Genomic DNA, 21,879 nt, shown 5'->3' with positions numbered 1-21,879 from the left:
TTTATTCCTCAATATTTATCTCTACTTATTGCATAATAGAGGCCTAAGGCTTCAAAGACCCTCACTTATTTAATATTCACTGATGACTATATTTAGAGATTTTTAGGAAACATCCACAGTGAGTTTATCTCTTAATGTACTTTAAATGAGAAGTTATGCTAAGTCCACATTCACTCCCTGGTTCTTCACTTCAGTCTCCAGGACCCCAGGGTCATCTATAGGGTCCAGATCACTACACTTGTTGCCATTCACCCTTATTTTCAGTTAATCAGAGAAGAAGCACTCAATAGCACACACTATAGTAAGATTCCTGATCTAGAAGATGATTCTCCATATTTCTCAAAAACCCACAATGTGCATTTTCCCCTTGCCTGCTGTATCATGTCTGAATTGGAGTCTAATTTTTCAGGCCCTGCAAAGAATATTTTATTAAAAATAGAATAATATAAAGAAAGATGAAGAAATAAGGAAGATAAGAAATGGAGAGGGTTTAGGAGGGAGGGTGGGTAAGCACACACACAAAAAGAAACAGCTGACAGCTGTCTCTAGAGTCTACACTTGTGAAAGTTTCTCTGAATAAATCACATGAGGCTCAGACACATGGTATGGTCTTTTCCTAGGAAATAAGGAACAACCTCAAATCCCCTTAAAACCAAGGTAGATTACAGAATTTCTTTTTCATGATAGACCAAAACAATGCATATGATTCTGAGAGTTGAAGGAATGCATATGATTATGAGAGTTGAAGGAAAAACCGTGTCATATTTTTATGTTCAGCAACATAGCTGACAGTAGGTTATTTCCTAATGAGACCAGGCACCTACACAAAGTTGTTTTCTGAATATCACATAGAACAACAAATTGATTAAGTGGCATTGCTGCTGTTAGAGTGCTGATCAACAAGGTCAATTGAAATCAGTCTAAATATATGTTTCTTAAGAGAAAGCTGTTCATACATAGAAGACAGTATATTGCTGCTGTCTTTTTATTTTATTGCTATTCTTCATTTTACCCATGGGTAGATTAGGCATTACAGGGACCTCAGATCAGTGGCTTCCAATACAGCAAGACACAATGAGTTAACCAATGGACTGACCCTTTGATTTACTGATTCATTCAAAAAATGTTTACTGAGTGTAGAGAGTGTGCAATAAATATATGCTGAGAGCTAAATAAATGCAATTTAACAGATTTCTGTAGTTCTCAAGGTTCTTCCTACATGCTGTCTAGTTGATTATCAAAATAAGGATTTGAGGCCATATTAAAATATTTTATTCACACAGTTAATGTGTATCAGGTGCAGTAAGAAATCCCATCTTAGAGTAAGATATAAAATTGAGACTAGAACTCAGGTTCCCTGATTCAGTATTTTATGGTCATGGCTTATATGTATTTTCAACCCTTCCTTAACCCTCCGTACCTTAGAAACAGGAGGTGGGGGGAAGACCTCTAAGACTGATTTCTGTTAATTAAATGCAGACATCAGCAGATAATGAATCAGAGAAAAGATAAGAAAAGGCATTTTACAGAGGCTTGATGGCTTACAGGCAAGCAGGATGTGATTATAACCTGATCAAATTATTTATCATCTCTAAAAGATAATGCATCTCTCCAAGGGGATGTAATTGCTTGCAGGGAGTAGAATACAAAAGAGAGTTGCACCCAACAACCTCTGCAATGCTCATTCCAGAGCTGTGCTGAGCTGTGAGGTGCCCTGGCCCAAGAGTTTGATTTGTCCCCTCGGCGTCTACAAAGATTCTTTGCAAGAAACTATCCTTAGTTTGTCTTATGCATATACCACTAACCATTTAAACTCATGCTTTCTTTTATTCCTTGTTATGTGCTAATTAACAGAGTTATGCATGTCATTGTCTTCCCATGTGCTAGACCAAATATGCTACCTTCTTATCAGTTAATTTTGAAACTTACATCTTGACGACAGTTTTGCTTTCTAAACCCCTTGCCTATTGGGAGACTCTGCACCAAGTATATCTGATTTCATTGGCAGTGATGGCTCCCATGGGAAATTACTAGGCTGGCATTATAGCGTTCACCCCAGTCTCATGAGCTTCACTTAGATGAGTCAAAACCCGGGTTGCACATCCATGCTTGAGGAGGTGTTGACAAATTTCTTAGGCTAAAAGGCTTAAAGTCAGACTCGGGAATCTCTGGATGTCATGCTACCCATCAGGTTTCCATGGAGCCAGCTGGCTAGCCTGACCCAGAAGCAGCTCCCACTTCATTGTGCCCTACTTTCCACTTTCAAATCTTCAATTTCCACATAAATTTCCAAATATTCTTACCAATGTAAATCATGTACTCCTAATTGCATTATGACTTAAAGAAATATTTTTCTTGCAAAGAAAGTAATTTGTTTTTTTCCATGATCACATCAATTCCCAATTTATTCTGTTAAGGGATATAGATAATGATAATGATAATAAAACGGGTCTAGAATACCTTCACTGGAGCCCATCGAGCAGGATATATTTAGGATTTTAGACTATTTTAGATTTTAGAAAAATAAATAAGCACATATTATATATATTGCATATTATAACTCAAAGAGTCCAAGATACACCCTATAATCAAATGCATTAATATTTTTTCAGATAAATTTAAGAACATGTAGAGTAAATGGAAGAATTAAAGGTTAAATAGTCCCATGTAAGTTTGTTAAATTTTGATTTCAAATAAATTATAAAACAGCTTTCAGTTTTTTGAATATATGGATTTCAGAATTATGAATAAAGGATTGTGAACCATTAATAATAACCAATGAGCATTTAGTGAGTTCTCATATTTTCACAGTAATAGTATGAATTACATGGTTCCTTACTGTCTTCATATAAATAAGGAGGAATCAAACACTCAAAAACATTTCATAGATTTGCCCATCATGCAGTTAGTAAATTGCCGAGAACATAATAAAAATCAGTGTCTTATCCTAAAACAGGACATTACACTAACTCCACAAGGGAAATTGGGAAAGATGTGCAAGTTAAATCTTTTAGCTCCCTCATCACTTTGTCTACTTAGAAGTGGCCAAAAGTATAGACCATGAAGTCAGATAACAGGATTAAAAGTTAAGGCTTGGGGTGGGGGAGTGGGGTCAGGCAAGAAGGGACCAACTGGGAGGAAAGGGGGGTACATGTAATACTTTCAAAATAAAGATTTTTAAAAATTAAAAAAAAAAAAGCTGTCTCACAAAACTTGGAAAAAGGCACTTCAAAATCTCTCTAATGCTAATTTCTGAAATGTAAGGCTAATGGTCCCTATAATGTAGTGTTGTTAAGATGACTAATTAAGGTAATGTCAGGTGGCCTAGCAGAGTGTGTTCACAAGTCACCCTCAGCTGCCTACTCACTGGTCCTCATCACCATCCCAGGCCACATCACTGATTCCAAAAGACTGAATGACAAGCCACAAAACTCTGCTTTCTCCTGGTCAGACAACCACCCTTTCCCCACATTCACATGACACCACCCAATCTTAAAAAACTGCAATAGTTTGAACTTGGACACATAACCCAGTTATGTGCTATTCACAGTCTGATTTGAGATCCTCTCTGAAACCCTTCCTCTGGCTCTAAACTATGTCCTCATCAACAGACTCCTTCAATTTCTTCTCTGAATAGCTCCTTCTGAAATCACACTGCCCTTGAAAAAAAAAAAAATCCTTTCCTTTATTTCTCAATCCAATTCGTGGGACCTGGAGGTATACCGACTTTTTCCTTGTTATTTCCAGACCAATTAAATAAATTCACCAGAAAGTCACATGGACAGCCTCTCCCCACATTTACTGTGTCTGAAACTGCACATATTACTCTTACTTCTCTCCTGTTTTATGATAAAAATCCTCCAGTTATGAGCAAGAAGCCATTCCTTCAAGCAAACTCAAAAACCTAAATCAGAAAATTGTCTCAATCTCTTCCCCTTCACCAAGTTTTTCATTTTACTTGGATAATATAAACATGCTGTAATATTTCCAACATTTACCAAAACAGGGGCTGGAGGCTGCTGCTTGATTCTATACCTTTCCAGCCACTTCCTCATTCTCTGTTCCTTGTGTCAGCAAAACTCCCCTGGAGCTATGTGTAAACACTGCCTCTACATTTCCTCCCAGGCTCTATTGAACCTCACCCACAATTTCACAATTTAGCACCACAATTCCACAGAAATTGTCAATGTGATGCCTGGGACCAATTAATTCTTCATCCTCATTTTCACCTTGTTTCCCAGTATCTGACCATGTTGATCCCATTCTTTTTGAAACACGTCCTTGATTCAGTGACATGATACCGTATTCTTCATTTTTTTTTCTCCATCATAAGTATTCACCTTTTCACAATTTCTTTTTTGCTCTAGTGCCTACAGATGAATAATTGACCCCACAATTTGCTCTAATGCCTACAGTTAAGTAATTGGCCCTATAATTTGCTCTAAAGCCAACAACAGCCCAGGATTTAGCCCTATTTACCTTACTTCCAAGACCAAAATCATTGACTACTCATCCATTAGCACATGTAGGTGGTTTATATCTCAGAAAAACAAAAACAGTTTCTACTACCAGTAAATCATTGCCTGAGTTCAAGCCCAAAGTATTCACCTGGACAATCGAGGGAGGTTTCTGACAACCCACCCCGCTTCTTTTCTTTCTTCATTTCCCTATGGTTTTGTCTCAAGTTCATGCAATTTCTCTGCTGAAAATCTCCATAAATTATTTACTCATTAGCATACAGTCTGTGAAAAGCCTATATGACCTTTCAAAAATGCTTACACATATATATTGAATATCTAAACAGGGGTCCTCAAACTACGGCCCGCGGGCCACATGCGGCCCGCCAAGGACATTTATCCGGCCCGCCCGGTGCCGCTGCCTGTCCTGCTTAGCAGCCGGCTCGTCCCCGGCCCGCAGTGTGCATAGGAATTTGTTCATAGTTGTTGTTTTTTTAACTATAGTCCGGCCCTCCAACGGTCTGAGGGACAGTGAACTGGCCCCCTGTTTAAAAAGTTTGAGGATCCCTGATAACATCTTCAGGGCTCTGTATTTTGATGGTAGATAAGAAAATCCTTTTACTCATAAAAAGTTTATACACATTTCTACTTCCTATAAGACACTATCCTAATTGAGATGAATGTTATTAATCCTTTGATTTCTAAAAGAGTATTTTTGTGTTTCCCTTACTCCCTTTAAGCCATTCCCCACACTGAACCATAAAAATCATCCTCAAGTACAAATCCTATCATACCATTTTTGTGCTGAAAACCTTCTAGCAATGACTCCTTGCTAAACTCAGGTAAGATTTCAAGTCCCTAACCTGATTTATCAGTTTGCCTTTCTATCCTAATCTTTGTAATACTATTATTTCATGACCCACCCCCACTCAAGAAAAAGAACAAAACATAACAACAAGAAAACAACCAAGACCCCTTCCCAGCCCCCAATTAAACTGCCTTGTTGGTTCTTGGTTTTAGGGCTATAATCCTACTGAACAAATTTTAGCCCATTGATTAGTATCTTTTATTACACAGCTACATATTGATAATAGTAATTCTATCCAAAACATCTCTTACATCTTGTGAAACTGAACAAAGGAAATATAAATCAGAATGGAGTCAAGAAGCCATAAAGGAAGGACTTTCAAGCATGTATTTACTCACTGTACTTGCACACCCAGCAGGAAGAAAGAGGATTTCCTTCTGACCCAGCCAACACCAAGCTGCCCACTGCTTGCAGCCAATAAAAACCTGCCACAGCCCTCCCCAATTGCCTCCTAATACCTAATAAAAGCTGACCTTCTGTTTGTCTCCTCTATTTGCCTATGGTTGGCTATAGTTTGATGTCCCCAATTGCTATTCCTCTGCTATTCCTGAATACCTTATTGGCTAAATACCTTACTATTTCATTTTAAAGGTTGTCATCCTTTTTCCACTTTTGGATTTTAGCAGAATAACCCTGTTTGTGTGGTTTTTAATGTTTTATTAGTTTATTTGTTTGTTTATTTACTTATTTATTTTTTGAGAGAGAGGAAGGGAGCTAGAGAAAGAAACATCTGTAAGAGAGAAACATCAATCAGTTGCTTCCTGCATGCCAACTACTGGGGATCAAGCTCTGTGGGCCCTGACCAGAATACGCCAGAAGCGGGAGGCCTACTCACCATGTGCATGCGTGCAGGCAAGGACATAGCAGGATTACTAGGTTAAAGGCCCCTTTGCCCTATGCATGCGCAAAGGCAGTGACTCAGTAATAGCAATATAGGTACTAAGCAAGCGCACCCTTAGGTAACCTGTTTATGTTAATATAGCCTGAGCTCTTTTGTTTGAGCATGTATGTAAGTTACCACTGACCAGCCAGTTTGGGCTGCTTTGTTCCTAATAAAGCATGTCCCATTTACCTACTGTTACCTGTGTGTTCTTCCAATTTCCTGCACCCAGAGTGGTCAGGTCCCTGGCTGAGGAACTTGCCCCCAACAGAGCCTAAAACCCAGGCATGTGCCCTGAATGCGAATCAAACTGGTGGCCTCTTGGTGCATGCACTATTTTAAGGTCTCCTCTCAGAATTCCATAGCAGTAGACAGCCTGTGTACCCACAGTACCCTGAACATGGACCCAGGAATCACTTACTGCTGCCTATTGGCTTGTCACTGCCAAGATTGCAACTTCCTTGAGGCCAGGAGCTCTGTGTTGCTTCAGCTGGATTTCTAGTACTTAGTACAGTACAGTACTTGGAGTAGTAGCATGGGTAATTAATATTTACATAAAGAAAGGCAAAATAAACGAATGGTAAGTAAGGTCATGGAAATCGAAAAGGCTTTATGTATGTAATATAAATATATTTATGTTTACATATAATGCTTTTAAAATTCACCATTGACTATACTAGTAATCTTTTTATTTCTTCTTTATCATTTTGATCTACTCAATAAGTATTTAATGGTTGATTTCTACCTGCTCAGTAGTGGGGTTGGAACTTGGTAGGTCCCATATAATTGTAAGATAATTGGCCAGTCTTAGGTAATTGGGTGGATCTTAGATAATTCCTCCCTTCAAATCATGTTCTCTGACTGCTCTCAGATTTGTATCATATTTTGCCATCATCATCTTCAAGCTTAATCATACTCTAAACCTAACTCTGTCATGCAATGGCGAATACTACATATAACTAATTGTTGTTGTTTTAATAAATTAGTATGTTTTTCTCATTTATGAGAAACAGACACATATTTTAGGAAAGGAGATTGGAATTTGATTGAGGGGTTTTTCTTTGTATTTACCAAGAGGAAGAAAAATGTTTATTGTACTTTTTATCATTTTATAAAATGTCTTATAAAAATGTAATACAATGTAATTTATTGCTATAGTTTCAAAGGATTCACCTGGGCCTTCAACACAAGTTAGAATCATAAGTACCCTTGTCTATAAAAACAAGACAATAGTATTTCTATTCTAATGTATTTTTTATATAAGAGAATGGTCCTTAAATCAGCTCTTGTAAGAATGTTGCATGATGTTGTTCTGATTTAGCAAATCACTCTACTTTAAAATGTGGTCACATAACTAATTTACAGAAATTGAAAAGCAAACTTGAAATTGTTGTAATTGTGCACTGGGAAAAGCAAATTCATCAATTGTCACTATCTCTAATTTCCCCATCATCAATTTTTAAGATGATTGCTACTTAATATAGGCAAAGGTTTGTGATTTTTTAAAAATTTGATGTGTCATCGTTTTACAAGAGTAACATTGAAATTAATTTGTTAAAAAATATTAGAACTTTATGGAGTACTACATTTCAAAAAACAACACATTTAAATAATTTAGGAACAAGGAAAATATTTGCCTTTAAGGTAACTTAAAAAGGCAAAAATAAATAATAAATAAAACAACCCAAAACTTCTTACAAGGAGAGAAAATGCTGGAAGTATATAGTAGTTGAATACACTGCTTAACATATTTATCACAATGATAGTTTGACCTCTGATTGCCTCAGCTTAGTGAATTATCAAATGTACTGAAGAGATCTGAAGTTTTCTTTGAACACCATCATAAACTCCAAATTTTATAAAATATAGTTATCTAACCCAACACATTATGCTATCTGCTTGTCTCACAGGAGTGGTGGGAAAGCTAATTAAAATGGCCACAGGGAACCTCTAAATAGGAAGCTGCATGAAATAAAAGTAAAAAATAGAATTTTTAGTTAAGCAACAGGAATTATGTGGGGTCATGAATTTAATGTTTCTAATGTTTCTCGTGAACCCCTCCCACCTCCTCCTTTTTCAGTCAGTGAACTTTCACATTATTGGTAAATGCGATGCCACTTTTTAAGCTAAATTTATAAACTTATTAAACACTCTACAATCAGCATTACTAAATAGCAGGTGTAAGCCATGATTTTAATTACTCTTATAATGTAATTTTTAAAGTCTAATATAAAAGCTCAGCTTCCACAGATGTTTGAGTTGAATGCTTCCACTTATCAGCCTCACTCTAATTGCAATTGAATTAATACAATTTACTTTGATTTATGGGCAAAATGCTAATTTTGATTTGGCTGCCCTTCTGGGAATCTATAATAATAAAAGCATACTATGCAAATTGACTGAATGACCGAACAGTAGAAAGACCCTCCGGACAACCTGCCGGACGACCATGCTATGACACCCACTGGCCCCAGGGCAGCCAAAGCAGGTGCGATGCAATTGGTTGGGGGCCCTGCCATAGCCCCATGATTGCCCTGCAGAGGGAGGCCCAGGCCACCGGCCAGTGGGGCGATTGATCAATTGGGGGGCTCCAGATTGCCCCAAAGAGGGAGGCCCAGGCCCTTTTTGGGGCAATCGATCACAGGGCTCCCGGACTGTGAGAGGGCACAGGCTGGGCTGAGGGGAACCCCTCCCCAGTGCAAGAATTTCATGCACTGGGTCTCTAGTTATATATAAAGGCAAGCTTTACTTTCAATTCTTTACCATTCAAAACTGTGGGATTGTGGTGGAGGAAGAAACTAAACAACCTATTGACACAGGTGATATTCATGAAGTGGGCCACCTCTCATCACCCTAACCTTTAAAGCCTTGTTTCTAGTCTACTGAACAACACCCATTTACCTACAAGAGATAGGTCTCTTAGACTTTGAATATAGTTTCATTTAAGCTTTGAACATTACCCCATAACATCATTACACTACTCTTCAGCAGTGTCTCTTCCTTCATTTCCCTTTCAAACCTCACATGGCTAATACGTATTTGTGTTCAGCATTTGATACAAAGACATACTCTTTCAGGAATTCTCTTCTAATTATCTGAAATTAATTTAGTAACAGAGCTACTACTGTAACAAAAGAGGTATTTGCAGCTATAATTGGTAAGTGGCCTTAAAGATGCAGGGGAATTAGAGGGCCAAGAATTTGGACTTCCAGCTACCCCACATCTACCCAGAATCTTCTTGCATTGCATCCCTTGGGTTATCTCTTTTATTGTACTGAGGAAGAAGGCAGTTTCCTTATACTCTCCTTAGTCTAGTAAGTCTCATCCTTTGGTTTCCATAGCTTTTACTTTTTTGTACTGTCTTTGTGTATTCACATGTCTTATACTCACACTAGCTAATGAGCTTCTTAAGAGTAGCACTAGCTTTCTTATTTTTATCCCTAAAATAATGACTAATACCTAGTACCTAGCCAGTAGGTATTTAATACAGGAATAAAAGAATAAATTAATAACAAATTATGGCAAACCAATAGCATTATGCATGTTTTTATAGACTGTTTGCCATTCATGACTATCTTTCCTCAGTGGTTGGAGGGATATAGTTGTTACTATGAAAACTGATATTATCAGACCAATTTGTACAGTGCATGGATTTAGTTCAAATGTCTTTTGTCAGTGTGATGAGAGTGTTTCCATTTCATATAAGTAAATACAGAATAAAATAAGAATATTTTGCTCTAAACCCACAAATAACAAGGCAAAACTGGAATACAGTGATCTTGTATCTTAAAAATTATGACCCCCAAAATAGGACTTTCCATTCTAATGGGAAATAACCAAAAAATGTATTTCCCAGTGCCCAGGGAGAAGTAAATTCTCCTTCCACAGGCTGCTGATGCATATCCTACAAAGTTAACTACTGTAAAGTTGGTCAATAATACCAATCTTTTAAGTAGATAATTTCTAGTTGCAGAGGAAGAATGTATCCCTTAGACCTGGATTATTGAGTTAATGTACAGTTAACATTAAATTTTACCAAGAAAATCTCACAAAGATTTGGTATTGGCTAGTTTGCTTTGTGGTATTCATTAGGAGAGAGGAATGTATACATGTATGCAAACTTCCACGCCCCTATAAGAGAACAGTTTGAGACAGGCATAAGAAAAGTAATGTTTGGTTAGGAGAAAATGGAATTTATATAAACTAATTACATTTACTTTTATGTTATGTTTAGAATGCACCCTGAAATACTGTTTTCTATGTGTAAATGTAATTCCTGCATGAAAAGCTTGAGAGCTGACTTTCTAATTACTATGTGTTGGTTCCAGACTAACAAATACTCTGGAGAATGAAGCTTTAGAGTTGGACCAAAGTACATCCACTGTTGAGTGTGCGTTTCATTTTAAGTTTTAGTCCATTGTTAGTTATTGTTGGGTTTGGCAGCCAAGGTCATTGGTAAATCTTGATAACAAGAGCCCTTGTAAAAATCATATGTGTGCATTTAAAGGACTGGCAGTATTCACCTACCACTCTCAGCACTATTTCAATGCCTCCAAAATTGTCTTTGAACACTAGCTCAGGCTCTTTTCCAAATCATGACTGAATGATTTTCTTTTGATTTGGGTGTAGGTTTTGAAGATATAGCGGTAATTAAATAACATGGACATGTGTTCTTTCGGTACAAACTCATACCTTGCCCTTTTACTCTTGGTAAATCTCAGATAGAAATTTGTAAATCATTGTCTGTAGGCACACACATGCAAGAATCTTTTGTATTTTGACAAATACTAAAAAAAATTAACAACCCTTGTTAGAAAATAGATTTTTTCTATAAAGAGTTCCCCTTTTAAAATTAGTTTTCTGCCTTGATGCTTTGTATATTCATCCTTTAATCTCTCCTCCTAATGAGAAGGATTTTTCTTGCTACATTTCTTTCTTGTTGGTTTGTTTTTTGTTTTTATTTGTTTGTTGTTGTTTTTTTGCTATGTTTGTTTTTTTAAGAGAATGGCCTCTGCCTGGCCCAGGATATTCTTCTATGATGCTTTTTAATTTCATGAAATTGGGATATTTGCTCTCATTTCTGCTACTGAAATTTGTCTTCCAATTTGGTGATTCTTTGTTATCAGCTGAATATTTATCATGGTTTGAAATATTTATCCAGACATAATTTTTATAGAACATACTGTATCAGATCATAAAGACCAATTTGAAATAACTCATTAAAATAGGCTGCTACTAATTAGGACTTTCATCTATCTGTTAAATTTAGAGTTTAAACCTCTAAGAAACATAACATAAAATCAATACTCAATTTGCTAAAATTCAGTTCACAATTATCATCATGTGCTTTGTCATAACAATACGTAATGGCAGCAACTGGGCCACGAACTGCTAGGTTCACCCAAATTGCCAGTGAGCCCTGATGTCTCCAGGAGCCTCCCAATCCTCTTGGCAGTGTCAGGTGCTCCTCCTCTGTCAAACTCCGATTCCCCACTGTGGTCCTTGTCACTCTGTTTTATAATTGCTTTTTTACTTCTCTCTATCCCCCATTAGACTGAAGCTCTTAATAAAAAGAAATTATGCCTGTGTGAAATCCCTAGTGTCTAACACAGGTGTTACAGTTTCTGTTTAATAAGTATGTTTACATAAAATATTAATATCAATTAAACAGCCAATTAAGAAAATATGTAATGAATCACATGTGCATCCTCTGCAGTCAACTGGTACTAATTATTTGCCCTTTTTGAGAAAATATTATAACTGAGTCAACTTCTATCAGGAAAAATCTAGCTGTTTTCAACTAATCATGCAAATAACTAACATTCTTCCGTCACTGAAAGCATTGTTTTAATTGAAAATTCAATCCTGCTATGTGTGATTTTTATCAAGACACTTAGTGGCAGAAAATAAATGAAGACAATAATAACTTACTCTCCACAGGATTAGTATATGAATTAAATATAATAAATATGTAATAGTGTCTGATGTACAGTATCATTTAAACAACTGGAAATCTTTTCTTTATATTTTAGTTTGTATAGTTTGTGTATTTGTCTATATGTGTGAGCAAAGGCATGTGTGTTTTTACCTACTTCAGAAAAAGTAAAAAATAAATAAATAACTGGCAAATTCCCTTAATAAGAAATACCATTTCTTTAGCCTTTCCTCTTAGAAAAATAAAAAAATAAAAACCAGAGTGTTTGTTTTATAGTAAAAGCGTCCTATCTTCAGTTTTTTCTTATCTGCCCTACGTTGACATTGAGGTTGGCTGAAAAAGCTTAAGGAGCAATGCTAATCAAACCCAAAGTGGAAAAGAGAGGCATTTGCAACCTCCTGGGGCAGCAATTCTTTTCTGGTGGCAATTCTGTCCCTTCTTGTCCCACTTAATCTCATCATGAGGGAAGTAGAAAATGTTCCCCAACAAGTAAACCTTGATTTGGCTCCTGAAAGAAAGCAGTTTGAATTAATTAAGCTGGCATCACTAAACTTTTTCCCCAAGTTATGATTTCTTGAAGATTCTGGAGGAATAACTATATAACTGTCTATAATAATAAAAGTGTAATATGCTAATTAGACCAGACATCATTCCAGACATCCTTCTGGACGAAGCTGGGGCCAGAGGGAAGCCTGGGTCCCGGGTGCCAGAGGGAAGCCGGTGCCAGCAGCTGGGGGAAGGAAGGCCTACTCTTGCACAAATTTTTATATGTTACATATTAGATATATTACATATTAGATATGTTACATATTAGATATAATACATATTATGCATAATTGGTTTTAAAAAACATTATGCAAAGAACAATCTACAAAAATGCAAAAAAATGTTTTCTAACAGTTTATAATTCTCTAGAAAAGTAATCATCAGAAACTTTCATGTCAGATATAACTGAGGTCTGATATTTGGGGAAATGAGGCCAAACCACGTGAGTAGGAAGTCAGTTTTGTTGTGACTTTTAAGGTCTATTTTAAAGACTTTCCTGCCCTGAAATAGCTCCCACACTGGCAATTCCTATTAGATATCTTAAGCCCCAAATATTTTGGTCCTCACATTTCCCTATTAAATTGAAATTGTCTTCGAGGATGTAACACCATAGGAAGCATCAGCTAACACCTGATCAGGGACTGCTTTCCAATCTGGCAGACAGCTAATTAAGGGAAATAGTTCCAATGGGAAAGTAATTTGAGGATGGGGTGTCCATAAGGAGGAGAGAAATACTGACTGAGACGAGGGATGCTAAAGAAAATATGGTCAAATTGAAATTTATCCTAGAGATTCATGTATTGGAAGTCAACACCATTTTCTTTCCACTCTGAAGTAGTGATTTTTAACCAGGAATATATGCCAGAATTATCCGGGGTAGAGGGGTTTACTAAAACCATGTCCTAAGTCCCCAAATTAAGTGAATGCATCAGAATATCTGGAGGATAGATCAGGACTGCATATTTAAAATCTCTCCAGATGATTCTGCTCCATACACCATTGCCATAAATGGCTAGCAAGTTTACTACATTGGGGTCAATTCCGTTCAACCAAAATTCATTGGAAACTACGTAGAAAGGCCAGTGTTGGTGTAATGTGCATGTAACAAATAAATTAGACATGAATCTTATTTTCAAAGAGATTATAATTTATCAGTAATAACACATCGTGAGCATTGGAAATGCAAGGAATAATCTACTAAGTATTATAAAAAAAAACACTACAAATGAAATGTAGAGAAATCAATTATTTTAAGGGAATATTACAAAAAGGCTTTTTGGAACATGTGTTCAGGCCCCTTTCTTGTCCCCCCTACGGCCCCTGGTCTCTCACAAAGGACTTCGTTGGCAGTCTGTCCAACAGTCTTCATCTTCTTTGTGCCCCTAAGCCGTGTAGGCTTAAAACCACAAAAATTGGGGGTTGGTGGCACCCTAGATTCTGGTAATTATCCCATATACCTTGCCCCAGGATAAGGTACCCAAGCATTCCATCCCAATACCTTGGGCTTCTACTACAATGTTCACCCCACCACCAACCCAACACATATACTGAGCAAATTCACAAAAGGTTCACTACCATATAAAGTAGAATGATTGGCTCTGAAAGACAAGAGTGAATAAAACCTCCTCCTTATTTTGAGGAATACGTAAACTATTGATAATTGGATCTTGGTGTTAGGGTTCTGAGGCCATGCTGTTCCTTTGCTTCTCTCACGTTATTTTAGGAATGAGCTTCTGTGGGGTATCAGCCCAGTCACCTGTCTCAATCCTCATGCTCCTATAGGAACGACTGTGGTTGTTACATGTGTTCTCTAAGGACTGACCACCTGTTCCTGAATTCCATGGGCTGAAGTTCTGCCTCACTTTAGAATTATTCATAGGGACCTCCAAGTATTCCTCACAGATATATGCCTCCTCAGTGCAAGGAATGAGAGATAGCTCAGTGGAGTGGACAAGAACGAGGCATCGGTAGATAATTTTTTTTAATACTCACCTGAGAATATTTTAGTGATTTTGAGAGAAATGTTGATGTGAGAAACACCAATTGGTGGCTTCTAGTATGTGCCCTGACCTGAGGTTGAAACTGCAACCTAGATATATGCCCTAGGCCGGGTCTAGGGAATCAAACCAGCAACCTTTTTTAGCGTATGGGTCAATGCTCCAGCCAACTGAACCACCCCACCAGGGCAGGTAGAGAATCTTAAGTCAGCATTTTACTTTGCAGTACGGCTAAAATTCCAGCACTATATCTTTTGAAAAAAAAAAATTGATATCTGAACAAAGACTGGTAGACAGTAAAAGAGAAATATCTTGTCTTAATATGTTCCACTTCTAAGTTCCCCCAAATCTCTACAGCATACTACAATTGCATCTGTTCAGCCACCTAGCAAATATTCTATATTTACAAGCATTTTGCAAGCTGCTACCAGTGTTTAATCTTGGGATAATGCCTTCTTAATGTGCTAACCCCGAGAGTATTTTGAAGAGCCTAAATATGAATTACTGGTTGTAAAAAGGAAATTTGGCTGCTTCTAATCATGTCTGTCTGTAACCAAAGACATGACAGCATTGAAATACAAGGTCATGTCTGTGCAATCAAAGCCCAGTAAGAGTAATTCTGACTGCAGGAGTATCCAGGGAGAAGGATGCCATAATTAATGGGGAATGGCCATCATTAGCAAAATATAATTTTGAAAATTATTTTATATTTTATTAGCAGCACAGCGTGGCAGAGAGGAACTTGTATAAAAATTTGAATTATCTTTCTACTATCTAGTTTTGGTACTTTACTTTTGTTAATAGTATGAAGGAAATACAACGATGCTCATTCTATGAGGCATTATTAATATTCCCCTATATTTATTTGTTTATTAATGTACTACTTAAAAAGCATTTTTACATACATTGTTTTTATTGAGACTCACAACAGTATTTTGAAGTAGGCAGGAAAGAAGATTCATTTATATATATTATTGTTGTCAGTTTCTCTACTATGGAGTTGTCTTGTTCTTAAGGGCAATTGGTTAGCGGCAAGATTATTGACTCAAATACTGGTGTAATACTTCCTACTTTAAGGTACCATTAAGAATTTTTTTCTTATTTATAAGTGAAAGGAATCATGTCCCACACTGTATTAAACTAAAAAGAAATTTATTGTTTATAGATCTGAAAGAATTAGGGGTAGATCTGGCTGTACTTGCAGTTGAGGCTTCAACCAGGTCATGAAGATCCTATCTCCAGTCCCTTGCTTTTGTTCCTTCAGCGAGCAGCCGCCCTTCAGGATAGCCAATTGGCTTCAGCAGTCCCAGTCTCCTAAACCCACACTTCACACTCTGCAGAGAGGGAAAGGTTTTTCTTTTCACAAGTCCCAGCAAGTGCTTCCTTTGATTAATTTTGTTCTGAATGCGCTACGTGCCCTACTCTGAACCTAATATTGTGGCAGGACCAGATGGATAGGCTAATTAGTTTAAGTCAATATGGCTGGTGTTGGAGAAAATTCTACCCAAACATGAAAAATAGAGGGATGGTTTCTCACAGGAAATTTGGAAGACTATCTCTAGCAGGAGGGAAGATTTAATATTGAGAAGAATAACACAAATGCCTACTACTAATGCTCTGCCTCATTTAAGCCTCCACCCCACAAAAAAAAATGCACACTATTACCTGCTGGAAGGAAAGTATGTGTTTGTATGTGGATCCATGTTTTATAAGGATAAAGCACCTGGCAAGTAGTAATCATATGTCTGTTTAGTTATGTGTAGGGTTATATTAATTCCCTCAGATAGATTCTCAACTGTGTGAATGGTTGGGATCTTAGACCCTAGTTTGGAAGGTAACTTATTCACTAATAGTCAATGAGATCTTCTTCCAAGCAGAGTTTTTCACAAGTTGGTTTCATTATGCCAGAAAAATAAGAACATATTTGCAGTACCTCTAATTTATAAGGTGCTTGTGGGGGGGCGGGGTAGAGAAGACTAGACTGCTTTGTGAAATAAAAACAAGCTCCCAATCCCACCTGATGCTAATTTTTGTTCTTTTACGTTCTTCTCTTACTTCCCACATTTCGCTGTCCCTTTTTTACTGCATTTCTGTTTTTCTTCCAGTCAACAAACAGTTACTGGAAGTATCCTTAAGTGCAAGACATTGTACATAGATCTAAGAAAACAAAGATAAAGTCAGATTCTTGTCTTTAAGAGATGGACAAACACACAGATAATTATAATTTAGTAAGATAAATTCTATTGGCTAGCTTCATTTGTCCTGCAATGAAGACTTCCCCTGCTCCATTCCCAAAACCTTGTATGATTAATGACCTCTTTCTGTGTTCCCAAAGAGCCCTGCACATACTTATCTTAGTGTGTTTTAATTGTCTTTATTTCTTTGCCACTACCAGCATTAAAACCAATTAGAGACCACGAACTCCATAAAGACAGGTTCTTAAGTATAATTTGCCCTCAGTAAAGAATGTATTTTTTTCTATAATTTCTCATTGTAATTAGGAATCATCCTGATCCAATCTTGTTTTCTTAAGTCATCTGTCTCCTGTTCATGCCAAGAATTATGTTGATTGATCTATGTGATCTTCTGAACAAATTCCCCTGCACACATCTTATATCCTTTTCCCCCTTCACACATACAGAGTACCAATAATTCATTCCCGATACATGAGCTATCTGGCTAGGAAATCAAACATCAAACTAAAATCGAAGATGGATAATTTGCTAAGATAACGCAAGTGTTCTCACTACAGAACAAAACAAAAAGTAACTGTGTGAGATGATGGATACGTTAATTATTTTGATTGTGGTAATCATTTCACAATGCGCATATATATATATATATATATATATATATATATATATATATTAAAACATCACATTGTGCACCGTATGTACCTATAATTTTTTTGTCAATTTTACCACAATAAAGCTGAGGGGAAAATATAGAGTTTGACTATTTCCAACGGCTTTTTTTTTTTTTTATCTCATACAATATGAAGAAGTTAGACAAGATAATCCCTAAAGTCCTATTGAAATTCAATCATTCTATAACAGGTTTAGGAAGATTAAATGGTAATGATTTAGGAAGGAATGAATATTGAGTATAGTCTAACCTGAAGTGTTTGTATTCTAGTGTATTGCAAATCAAATTCACTGTAAAATCACCCAAGGAGACATAAATAAGTTTGCCCACTTTACCTAAATATTTGGTACTCCTTCCCTTTTTGAAGGAATACTTTTAGAAAAGCCATATCCCTGTACATAGTACTTATAATGGATGACTATGTAACAGACTTTGCTTAAAAAATGCATTTCTTCATTGTAATACTTATTCACTTTTACTGTATTAAAGTGTACCTTTTATAACATACCTGACAGTTAATTGGTGGATTTGAGATTTATCCATACGACCTTCTTAAGTTCCAGGTGTCATTCATTTTGAAGTACATTTCCTTCTTGCAAAATACCTTGTTTTGTTTTGTTTTTACTCCCAATGAGAACCTCTGTATATATTGTTCTGTTTGCATAAAACATTCTGTCTTTCCATCCATTTGTCTGTTTAATTTCTTCTCAACATATAGCTTCACCATAAGTACCATAGGACTCTTCCATAGAATCCTTTTCATGGGTAGCTCATAGAAATTTCCATAGCACCTTGCCCTTCTCTCCATATTTTGCATTGTGAATGCTTACTTATTTGTATGTACCTTACTGGCCTTAATTCCATGACCTATAACACAGTTTCTGTATCACAGACTTTAGCAGAGTGCTTGCTACTTCAAAGGCATGTCCTAGATATTTGTCACATGTGTAAATAAATAAAAACAAATTAATATCCTTGATTAAATACAAGTTAACCAAATCCAAATGATTGATTTATTCTTGATTACTAGATTATAACTGAAATGCACTAGAAGAAATCTATATAATTGACTATCATTTTCTTTAGTTTATACTTTAGAATCAAGGTGTAGCATGAGAATATAACAATTTCTCTCTATAGTCTGCGTAACATCTCTTTTTCTTTAAAACAAAATATGGTTTGTACTTTTCCATTTGTGTGGTGAATCCATTTTCCCAGACTACTTTATTATAGTGTAGAATAATATTTTATTCATTATGTCCTCTAAATATTGTAGACTTTCAAATCATGACAGCAAAACTAAAGACAAACAGTAACTAATAAATATTCACCTTCATGGCATAAATTTAGTCCCATATGGGCCTAGAAATAGCAAGCCTGATATTATTACACTTTCTGGACTTTACTAACAAATAACATTCTATGGTTACTTATAGATTCTTCAGTTCATCTAGAATTTTTTAAATAAAATAAATACTGTTGACCATTTAACAATGTAGGGTTAGCAGTACCAACCCCCACACAGCTGAAAATCCATATATAATTTTTTTCAATTTTATTAAGCTTATCGTGGTAACATTGGTTAATAAAATTATATAGGTTTCAAATGTACAATTGTATAATACATCATCTGTATAATATTGTGTGTTCACAATCTTAAGTCAAATCTCCTTCCATCACCATGTATCTGACCCCCTTTACCCTTTACTTCCTCCCCGCCACAACCTCTTTCCCTCTGGGAACCACCATACTGTTGTCTGTGTTTATGAGTATTTGTTTGTTTGTCTATCTTATTTATTCCAAGATCCATATATAACTGTTGACTCCCAAAAACTTAATTGTAGTAGTCCCTTGGTATCCACAGGGGATTGGTTCTGGGACCCCAACCAATACCAAAAATCTGTGACACTCCAAATGATGTAGAACAATGCATACCGTCAGCTCTCTGCATCCATGGATTCCCAATCAGGGATGGAAACTACTGTTTTCAGTCTGTGAGTGGTTAAATCTGTGGATTTAAAACCCAGAGATATGGAGGATTGACTGCATAATTATTGAAAAAAATGTGACTATAAGTGGGCCCTCGCAGTTCAAACATGTGTTTTTCGAGTCAACTGTATATAACTCATAGTACGCACTAAGACATTTACTTCTAACAGTTGTGATTGAATGCCTTGAATTTGTTTGCAAATATACCCCACCAAAGGCTTACAATTGCTGACCGTTAAAATGGCTATGACTTCATTCTCGAGAAAAAAGAAAATCTGACTTTTCTGACCCTCCATTAAAATGAACACAGCAATCTGGTATTATCAAGAGGTTTGTTTTTTTTTTTTTTTCATATAGACATTTATTAATGGAATATTAGTAAAAGCACAGAACCTCAGACAAAACTATAGCTTAGAACTAGATCCCCCATGTTTAGTAATAAAGGCTCCTTGCAGCCAGAAAACTGATGGGGGGGAAACGCTATAAAGATGTTAGTATGGTAACTGAATAAATGGGTCTCTAAAAGAATCAAATTTCATTCAAATACTATAATAGTTCATCTTTCATTACACCTAGTTATTAAAAAAATAATTCAAAAGCTTTCAAAAAATGAGCTGATTGGCCTTTATATCTCATTCCTTAATGATGAAAAAATAAACACACATAATTATGGTATTCTCAATCCTTTGTTCATTCAAGAAATATATTTTGAGTACTACCTCTGTGCCAAATGTGGTTTCAAGTGCTAGAGGTAGATCAGGGAGCAACAATGACAAACTTGCAATGTCTACTTATTCCTTTAAGTACTGACTTAAATGTCAAAGGATATTTTTGCTGTATAAATGTTCCTGTAATTTTTACATTAGAATAGGTTTAAAAATGTATAAAAAATTGTACTATTTATTTTGAGAAAAGCTAATACAATCTAAATATGTTATACATTATAATAAACAAATAATATAAGTATATATGCAATGAAAGTGGATTCTTGTTTATTTTAATGGTATAGTAATGTTTTCTGAAGACAAGTGGGACAGTTCACACTGAATTATTATATTTCTACTAGAGGCCCAGTGCGCAAAATTCATGCACTCGGGGGTTCCCTTAGCCCAGCCTGCACCCTCTCACTGTAGCCCTCAGAGGATGTCAGATTGATGGCTTAGGCCCACTCCCCCTAAACCAGCAGTTGGACATCCTTAGCGCTGCCACAGAGGCGGGAGAGGCTCCCACCACCGCAGCTGCTGCGCTCGCCAGCTGTGAACCTGGCTTGTGGCTGAGCCGCACTCCCCCAGTGGGAGCGCACTGACCACCAGGGAGCAGCTTCTGCTTTGAGTGTCTGCCCCCTAGTGGTCAGTGTGCATCATAGTGACCAGTCATTCCACCATTCAGTCGATTTGCATATTAGCCTTTTATTATATAGGATTATCTTCACAGTAGGATGCAGAGATTTCAAAGAAGCATGGCTGTAACTAATATCAGATGTATTTTCTTTTGCTATTATAAATTATATTAAATGTGTAAAAATAAAAATTTTCTCCCAAAACTGAGATGGTTCACATTTTTGAAAAGGCAGAATCAAAAATATTTTCTAAAATCAATGCAAGTTAATTTTTAAATTATTATTTCATTCACAAAATTTTGCTTTTACTTAGAAAGTATTTACATTAAATCTTATTTTGTAGATTCAACTCCATAAAATATCTCTATGAATAGATGTCTCTAAAGTAGTAGGCAAAGAATTTAAGAACAAGGTAGGAAATTAACCATTTTTAATAACCACATGGCAGTAACCCAGTCCTCTAAGAAGCATTTTAATGTAATATTTTTTTTATTTTAGACATTTTAGTGAATAAACTATTATCCTGTTTTTTAAGGATTGCAAAATAATTTTTTAAATTGCTATTTTAGAGTAAAAGACCATCTGATTCAAGAGTTTAAGAGTCAATAGCAAGAAGAATAATAAAAAAGCATTTTTTTTTTCATTTCGTTCTTCCATCATCATGATTTATTTGAGAAAGGCATCAGTCACTGAGCCCCTTAAAGAAACGGTACATTTCCATTGTCTACTTAGACTACTCCATCTATACTAACTAACCCTCAGTAAAAAATTAAACTAAGAAAAGTATTATGTTTTATATCAAACACACACAGAAATTTGGCATCATGTTAGAAAATTATTAGGTGTTACTACATCTCTGAAAAATTTCTTTTTGAGTACTGAAGTGTATAAAAAGCATGCAAGATTATAAAGGGATTTTCAAAAGGCAAAAGCAAAAATGAATCACACCTGTCCAGTCCTCTTCCTCCCACACAAGTCAGGACTATAAAGGAAAGGAATGCTT

At 36.1% G+C, this 21,879-nt stretch overlaps 1 protein-coding gene and 1 pseudogene across 3 annotated transcripts in view; both read right to left on the bottom strand.

The window, feature by feature from the left end:
* LOC308255854 (COP9 signalosome complex subunit 5-like) overlaps positions 1 to 4,296 on the bottom strand; it is a 95,893-nt pseudogene extending 91,597 nt beyond the window's left edge. The window contains exon 1 of the transcript in view: positions 4,147 to 4,296. The product of the transcript in view is annotated as a COP9 signalosome complex subunit 5-like (transcript). The remainder of the gene's footprint in view (positions 1 to 4,146) is intronic.
* Positions 1 to 21,879, bottom strand: part of LRRTM4 (leucine rich repeat transmembrane neuronal 4) — a 745,526-nt gene that overhangs the window by 603,815 nt on the left and 119,832 nt on the right. The gene's annotated exons all lie outside the window — the stretch shown is intronic.

This window comes from Plecotus auritus, assembly GCF_963455305.1.
Source record: "Plecotus auritus genome assembly, chromosome: 8".
NCBI classification, from domain to species: Eukaryota; Metazoa; Chordata; class Mammalia; order Chiroptera; family Vespertilionidae; genus Plecotus; species Plecotus auritus.
The sequence above is the reverse complement of the archived record's forward strand: the minus strand, read 5'-3'. Positions and strand labels throughout refer to the sequence as shown.